At 38.8% G+C, this 9,285-nt stretch overlaps 1 pseudogene; it reads right to left on the reverse strand.

The window, feature by feature from the left end:
* Positions 1–297: 297 nt before the first annotated feature.
* On the reverse strand, positions 298–6,991 carry LOC135634112 (probable CCR4-associated factor 1 homolog 7; annotated as a pseudogene).
* Positions 6,992–9,285: the final 2,294 nt, after the last annotated feature.

Below are 9,285 nucleotides of genomic sequence, written 5' to 3' on the forward strand. Positions count from 1 at the left end.
TTTGGGATTACAAAGATTATTAGGTTGATCAAGGCCTTGTGTCCATTGTTTGGATCCGGTCAAAGCAACGATCTAGAAATCCTTGCAGATGTACATTTGATACTAAACATGATCCTTTTTTTTTTGTAGTTCATTCATAAGGTGTTTGGTAGAAAGAGTTTTGTAGTTCCATAAGTCTCCTTTTTTTCTCGGAAGATGCTCTTCTTGGCGCTATGAAAACACATAAAAAGAGAACTCCAATCAAAGTTCAATTTTAAGATAGGAAAATGACCCCTTAGCAATATTATAAATAACCCCTTACCAATCAAAGTTCAATCAAAGTTATTTTTAAAAAGATTATAAATAACCCCTTAGCAATATGACTAATTTGCGGGGCAGCAACATAGGAAAACGGTACAGCATATCACTACCCTCGTTAGCCCCGTCCCTTACACCATGGTATGCTCGGCCATTCACAGAATACAAACTTTTCAGGCATCCCTACCCATTCTGTAGGAAAAGCCCTTCACCCCAAGTCCTTCCGTTGGTCAAGAACACAATGACCTGCGTCAAAGTATATAGAGTTCAAACGTGAACAACACAATTTCAATTTCCGGCAAGTAAAGCATACAAGTTTGAGATTCTATAGAACTTTTCAAAATGGATGTGTGATACACATAGAAGACAAAAAAAAACCAAAACCACAGTTAGTGTACAAAACACCATGTAATAGTGTCCCAGAAATGTGAATTAAATCTAAACAAATATGTAGACACCATTGTCTCTCAAACAATACACCGTCAATTTTCCAAAAGACATCGTTAAAGTTGCAGATTCTATAGAACTCTAAAAAATGTATGTGTGACACACATGAAAAGACATAAAAGACCCAAAAACATGGTTTGTCATACCACCCCATACAATAATGTCCCAAGCAATGTGCCTTAAATCTATAAAAAATGTAAACATCATCTGTTGAACAGTGCAACAATGCCAATTTCCCAAAAGAAAACGTAAAAGTTTCAGATTCTATAGAGCTTTCCAAAATGTATGTGTGATGCACACAAAGAGCAAAAAAAAAAAAAAAAAAACCAAAACCACAGTTTGTCCCACCATGCAAAAATGTCCCATAATGGGCATTAAATCTATAAAAATGTAAAGAAACATATAAATTAAAAATAAAATATGTAAACAATAAACTAATCTGTCAAATAGCCCACACACTTACTAGTATGCTTATCAATAGCAAACTGTTTAACATTTTGTTCTTCCCTAAAATATCTATACTCCCAGGTTCACATCACATACACCTTGGATGGGTACAAGAGAAACCGGTCTAGTAGTTCTTAACTCATATAGTAATTCTTAAGTCATATGATCTCTTATAGTGGGGTTCTTTCAAAAAATCTATCTAAAGTTCATGTAATCTCACAATCAAAGATCTTAACAAGAATAACATGGAATTCTTACAGACACAACAAAGACCTTACTCTCTATGAGTTCAGACTATTTTATTTCTCTCTATAAAGGAAAAGTGAAAGCTAAAATGTATATGACGTCAATGTTAGAGTGAATATGCAATTCATAAGTTGGGCATTGATTAGATTCACAAGTTCGTAGGTAAAGCCTACGAGAACTTGCCAACGCGTCCGACAACCGGTGAGCAGTCGTTTATGGAGTTACAATTGCTCGTTTGCCTTCTAAAATCCATATTTTCTTCCTCCTCTCTTTTCTCTCTTGCATACCAATTGTTTATTGAATTGCTAGTAAAGCTGCCCTCCTTGCGAGTTGAAGGTTTTACCACGTTACATTTTGATGTTATTATTCCAATTGATTTTGATCTTTAACTTTCTTGTTTTATGTTGATACTGCTTGCCCGCATTTGTCTTTTGGTTCTCTGTTCCTATTCTATCCTAACAAGAAAGATGAAGACATCTCATCATCGACTCCTCGGAGATCTCTCCCAAAAGCTCTGTCATCCCCTTTGTTTGATCTCTAGCAAAGTGCAAAGCAAGAGCAAAAAGAAACAAAGAGGAGAGAGAGAGAGAGAGATGACATGGCAACGAAACCAAGAGGACAACAAGAGTCGGTAAAAGAGCGAGAGAGATGATATGGAGAAACCAACAGTGAGAGAGAGTAAATAATACCTGCCCATGGGCCCGATTATGGGTCCACACTTGCAAGCCGAGCCCACACAAGAAGTTATGATCTATGAATTCCCCCTCACATTTCTTATTGTAAGCTGAAACCACAATGGATCAAAGCGCAAGTAGAAACTGCACAATAAACTAAAACTACAACAACACACAAAGTACTACTGAAGTCAAGCAAACAATAAGAAAAGATGAACAAAAATTATATGCAACAATAGTAGACATGCAAGAAGTTTCCATCATCTTAGTAGTATAAAGAGTAAAACAAGACAGCTAAACCATAGAAAACATCTACTAAACTACTTGAGAGTCACCAAAATCCCCACTGCTTAAAATGGGTTTCCTGCTAAATATAGCCATAAGATAAAGAAGATGAGCAAGCTGAGAATAAAAATAAACTAAAATATAAAGAAAAGGAAATGCCACTGCAGTAACAGGTTATCCGCATTCCTTCATTATCAGAATAGAACTTCTTTGTTAAAGAAAAAGGTGATACAAAAGAAAAATCACAAGTACAAACCTGGTAGTCCAATCTACCAGCTAATATCCACTAGATCCATCAATTACAACCATATAATTCTATCAAGAATTGATACACAATAACACAATCATGATGTTACATAACTCAAATGGTAATCCTACTAATACTAATGTGGCACCATTTCATCAGCAAATCACAAAAATTATCTAGTGTAAGCTGGCATATTATATTTACCTTCATCAGAAATTCCAAATGGATTTATTCAAGGAAATAAACCATCCGCAATTTAAGGAGCTGTGGCAGCTATTATCAATTTTCATGTCCTCCCAACAAAAGCATCGTGCTTGATCAAATAAGGTTTAATATGGCAAGACAACAATGCAGTAAAAAAGCAACATCACAAATAAACCTTAGAAACTTCGGCAAAGATCATCCGAGGGAACTAACCCACTACCAATATTATAAATAGTGCACAGAGGGCACAAAGCAGTGGATGCTACTCATGGTGACAAATGGACTGTAGGTACCATCACCAGTCCAATTCACCCAAAGTGCACTGCAAACATAAAACTATACATTATCCAATAAGTCAGGTAATTCAATATATCAAAGATCCAAGTACCAAATATTCACTATAGAGGATGTGATGATAACATGCAATGTTAGAATATCAAATTGAAACATGATTATCCATGGCCTATGCAATATTAAATAATCAAAATATCCACCATCCCCACTATGATAAAACAAGCAATTGAAAGTGTGAACAAGTTGTAGGAAGAATTTTGGAGTAAAGAGTTATTTTAGTTGGTTTAGCCTGGATTGTACCAATTAATATAATTTGGACCAGTTACTATTGAATACAAGCTAACTTCAGTTCAAATAAGCCACTTACAAAGTGATCATAATAGCAACCGAAAGCCCACCATGGCAGCTACCACAAGTCCAGAACATCATCAGCTCTTGTTACACTTGTAGCAACTGACCTATGCAAAAAATTGCCATGATGGCCGCCTCAGACACTTAGTAAGATCATGAACTCTCCTATTAGAGTTTGCTAGTCAGGAAACTAACTTGATCTTCTAAGTCATCCTTGAGGGATGTTCATTGTCAGATCACCTTTTCTAAAGGTCATTAGACCTCCATTTATGTTGTGTTTAAAGCGCAACTATAACATCCAATTGTTAATGGTGCAATTGTGAGACAGTTTAGAAGTGAATTACAACATACCACACTTGGCATATTAACCAAAGATGAGAGAGGCTGCTGTTCAGTTCCTATGTCCATATATCCTCTTCGCTGCAGACAAAACTCTATGACAACTCACAGAGCCAGACAAAAGGCAACTTCGACGGTCTTAAAGCATGGATAAACAAGCAGTAAGACGTCTATTAACAATAGCAAGACTCGATAAAGAAACTCAGATGTTATCACTTAACCTTTCTCTCATGGTAAACTCTATTCATACATAGCTGTACAGAAAAACCACCTTACACCAGGTTTCTTTTAGTGCAGCCCATTTTGGAAAATGAAATCTTTCTTGATTCTCAACAAAAAATAAAAAATTAACCATGAGAAAATGCATCAAAGAATTTAAAGAAAACTATTATCGTTTTACCCAGTAGAACAACAACAAAGTCAAATAAAGTAAAAGATTAAGTTCAATGGCTTCAAGAAAATTAAAAATATTTGCGACTCTAAACACAAAGTCATGGAATAGAAGCTATAAGTCAAAAAAAGATTATATGTATAGTAAACAATGATTAAAATAATTACGCTCCCAACTTCAACAACTCTGTAAAGTCAGTTCTCCGGATCGACCAATGTATCTACCAACAGATCAACAATGTCATTGATGATCCTCCTCACTTATTAAAAAGGCACATAGATAGTGAGATACAAACTATTATCAGCAGCAACGTTGCACATAATAGACTTTGAGAAACAGCACAAGAAACTAATTAGCTTTTCAATTATCATATTGAATATTAAAGAATCAAAACATGATGATAACACCAGGCAAACCAAGTGATATGAGATGCATTCATCATTGGTGCCACTTCAGCACCATCTATCCATAGTTCCAGTTCCAAATATAAGGTAAACTAGGCAAAGATAGCCACAAGTTGCAAAAGTTCCTTAGACGAAGTCAAGCACATGCTTAGATAAGGTAAACTAGGCAAAGATGACTTCATTCATTCAAACATGAAGAAAATAGATAACCATTCACCGCCAAAAAGCTTGAGAGAACTCAAAATGAGAATCAGAAACAAAAAATAAAAAGAATGGACAAAGAAAAAAAAAACAGAGATATCAAAGTACTTGCAGAAATTTGCCTTTCAACAATACAAGAACGACAAACAAATTGACAATGAATTAATTGAAATATCATATTTAGTTAAACAGAAAACAGCAGAATCGAAACAAAGAATACAACATTCTTAAAGGGATTACAGCAGCCCATATTGTTAGATTATTATAACCATAGACCAAAATGGGTGGTGCATACCAGTCCGGGCTTGAACCGGTATGCAGACCACCACCGCCCCCATTTCAGGCAGTCCGCTTCGACCCATTAAAAAAATAATTCATGCTCTAAGGGCTAGCGTTCATGAGCTCCCTCCAACCGAACACAAGGCCTCTTCGTGCTCGCTCATACTGTTGCCCGTCAATACCAACGACTCATCGTGTGCCACCAACGCATATGCTTCCTCCTCCTCTTCTCAATCTTATCTTCCTCCTCTTTCCTCATCCTCAACCACCTCCTCTCCTTCCTCTTCATGCTTCTTACTCCACCACCTTCTTTTTTTTCTTACTCTTCCTCCACCACCTCCCCTTCTTCATCCTTCTTCCTCATCCTCTTCTTCCTCCTCCACCACCTCCTCTTCTTTCTTCCTCCTTTCTCCTCATCTTTTCCTTTTCTTCTTCCTCTTCGAGTCATCGGTGCGCCAGTACAGGTACACTGGTACTAACAGGGACAGCGGTCCGACCAGGACTGATATGGACCTGGTACTCAAAACATTGTTCCTTGATTATAACAGTGAACCACAGATAAAACAAAGCATGGTAATCTATGGACTCAAAGCAGCAGCGGTTAAGAAAATCTAAGAAAGCATAAATGAAATGGAAGAAGCAACACATACACTCAACATTTACTCACCAAACAAGGTTTCTTTTTTCTTTCTTACTTTCTCGAGACCTACTGCTAACATCATCACCAAGTATTTAATCCATGTTCAATATCCAGACCATACATCACCCCAGCATATCTCTCAACCGACCCATCAAAGTAGTTCCCCATCAACTTCCTAAAAGCCCGACCAGTAAGCAAACTGTCCGAGCCTGCCTGATGGCAGATGCCGACCCTCTCGACCTCCAACTGCTCAGCAACCTTGTTAAGTCCCCCATGGAGGCTGTTAGAGAACTTCAGCAGGTGCTTGATGTCGTACACTACTGGGAAAAACGTCCTGACTAGCTCAAAGAAACCCTCTCGGCTGTCGGGAGGCCCTCTGCAAGTTAGGAGCTTGAGGAGGTACCCAAAATCGTAAGCACAATGGAAGGTCACCCAGCTGATAGAATCATTGAGGACAACACCCGACGACATGAGGAGTTCTGCGAACCGCTTGGCATCGATCCCGTACTCCCGATTCCTCGACAAATCAATGCCCGATTTCCTGAGGAGGTCGATGGAGTCGGGGTTGCTGACGTCACGGTCGACGTCGAACTCCCTGATGTTGAACTGCCACACGATGGGGCGCGCGCCGGCGGTGGACGAGGTCGGGAGATTTCCGTCGGCGTCGGAGAAGGAAAGGCCAAGCTGGATAAGGTGTAGGAGGTCGACGTTGGCACGAAGGATATGGTAGTTGTGGTCGGCCACGGTCTTGAAGTCTCCGAGGGGGCGGCGGCGACGCCGGGGAACTCCGTGTCCATGGCGACGAAGGGGAAGTCATCGACGACGTCACGGATCACGGCGAACTCGGCTGCGAGGTTGTCCGCTCACACATCACGGATCTCGACGGCGTCCTCGTCTTCGATCTTCGACATAGAAGGTCCGGAATCCGATAGGTCGCAGGATCGAAAAGCGCGGGCATAAGAAACCCTAGATATCGGACACGAGCGAATCGGAACCCTAGAATCGATGGAATCAGCAGAGTAGATCGAGATCTGAGGAGTGGCGAAAGGGGATGGTGAATCGTATCGGGACACAAAGGGGGCAAATTAGGGTTCTCGAGGGCGATCAAGAACGAAGAATAAGTATTTTTGACTCGTTTTAATATGTTGTCGGTGTTTAAGGGAGCGGAACCAGATACGGGAGGGAGGAGAGAGGGCCGACGGCGTCGGGAGGCTCGTTTGCGCCACCCTATGCTTGCCTCGCCTGCTTCCGTTGTTCGAGTTCTTTGCGGATGGGTTTAAAGAGCGGCAGCGGGAGAGGGCAGCGGTGCGGTGATCCGCTGGATCAGGTTAGTTGCCACTAGCCAATATTATCATTTTTCAGACTTTTTTCCGCAGCTACCGGTCTCCGTATTGGAATTGGACAACGCGCGTGCGAGGCCCCACGCAGAAACGACTCAGGTAAGGCGGAAGGGTTCGTTCGACGGGGAGAGATTTTTTTTATTTAGGGAATTCTTGAAGATGAGAATTTTCTAAATAGTATTTAAACTTAAAAAAAATTATAAAACTTTTTTTTAATGATTATTCTATCTTTATCGATCATCATCGAGCCTCTCTATCTTTTAACACACTCATCACACGTGACATGAGCATGCTCGTGCGTGGAGACCTCATCACCCCCCCACCTACACACCCATCGTCCGTTCGTGCGTGGAGACCTCATCACCCCCCGGGTAGGGTGGCTCACACACCCTTGTGGTTGATTGCATAGGATGTGTGTATCTTCGTCACCACTTGCAAGTCTCCCTCATCATCGATTATAGGTGAGGAAGGATAAGGGGTAACCCAAGCATCCTTACCATCAGTTGCAAGGGTGTGCATGTGCTTTTTGTCATTGCCTATAACCCCTCCTCATCACCAACCGTGCTTTCTCCATTCCCCATAGGCCTCCCTCGTGCCGTCAACCACAAGCGAGGAAGGAGAGAGGATGGATTGCCATCGTCATTGTCGATAGCACATTGGGGGAAAGGGAATGACATTGTCGATAGCACAAGGAGAGGGGGTGTAACTTAGCATGATTTGTGGCATAGGGAAATGAGGGCGATGGGCCTAGTAACAACAACAACGACATGGAGATAGAGGTAAAATAGTATTTTCATACAATCATGAGTGCTCTATGAGAATAATTAAAAATATAAACTTTTTTTTTATTTTTTATTATTTGAGGGATACTTTTGCCGGGGGATGTTTAGTTGAGGGATACTTTTACCGACTACTTATAAATAAAATTTTTTAGTTCTTCCCCCGTAACAAAAATTATTGACTAAGAGTGACTACAGAAATCTCATGTTGCAATGTTACTTTAAAAAAAATTAGTTGAAACAACAAAAACGAGTTAAGAGTTATATACAATTACAGAGAAGAGAATTTTAATAAAAAAATAAAGATCAACAATCAAACACATATCAGAAAATAAATAACAAAAATCTCATCTAAATTCAAATTCTTCTGATTAATTATAAAATCTTTGAGTTATCGTCACTCAAATATAGATTTTCTTATAAATTCTCTCACATAAATCTTAAATAATTATATATATTTTTTATCCTTTTTGAAAATCTTAAAAAGTATCATCTCCAAACATACCTTAGAAAGAAATCTAAAAATATCAAAAGTATTCATTTTATCTTGCTCTCTCGTCAATATTAAATATTATAGAAGAATCAAATCCTAATTATTCAAGCTTTTTTTATACGAAAACTTTTCTTTCTAAAAATCTTTATCTCTTAAAAATTTTAAAATTTATATTAATTATAATAATTATATATAATTAAAAAAAAACCTCAAAGTAGTTTCTTAATGCTGTTGTAAGAAGTAACATTGTGTTGCTCAATGCTCCACGAAATTCCCTATAATTAAATTCGAGTGCCACTATCATGACGAAAAATTCAGCTCCAATAATAATAATAATAACCAATTAAAATTTAGATTTAGAGTCACATTTATGATTATCCAATTAAAGTCTCTCAGTTCGTCGATCAAAAGGTCTCAAACTGCAGCTGTTCAACACGGCGAAGACGAGAGACGCGGTTTAGTGTACTGTTCCACTCACTATAAATGATTCTAGTGAGATCTCAGACTGCAGCTGTTCAACACGGCGAAGACGAGAAACGCGGTTTAGTATCGTCGTTTGAGGCTTTGACATATCAATTGTTTGGGAATTTAATATTATACATACATACTTTTCAATACTTCAAGTTCCTTTTATCAGCCCATCCGTTCAATATGTTTAGATTACCTATTATTAATTATGATTAATAGTAATAATAATACTAATAATAATATATAAATATCAAAGGTATATTTTGTTAGTGAATCTTTACGTCGTGACTGAAGTGTCATTTTGCTCTCGTTCTAGATGCGTACAGTCGTTCATGCTGATGCTCAAGTGGTGGAGGTGAGCGTCAGGTCGTACCAGGCTTGAGAATCTTCTCTCAAACATGATCTTCACTCTTGATGAGATGTCTACTTAATTGTTGTTGGGTTTCTGCACACGGATCG

Source organism: Musa acuminata, chromosome BXJ3-3, assembly GCF_036884655.1.
Source record: "Musa acuminata AAA Group cultivar baxijiao chromosome BXJ3-3, Cavendish_Baxijiao_AAA, whole genome shotgun sequence".
Taxonomy (NCBI): domain Eukaryota; kingdom Viridiplantae; phylum Streptophyta; class Magnoliopsida; order Zingiberales; family Musaceae; genus Musa; species Musa acuminata.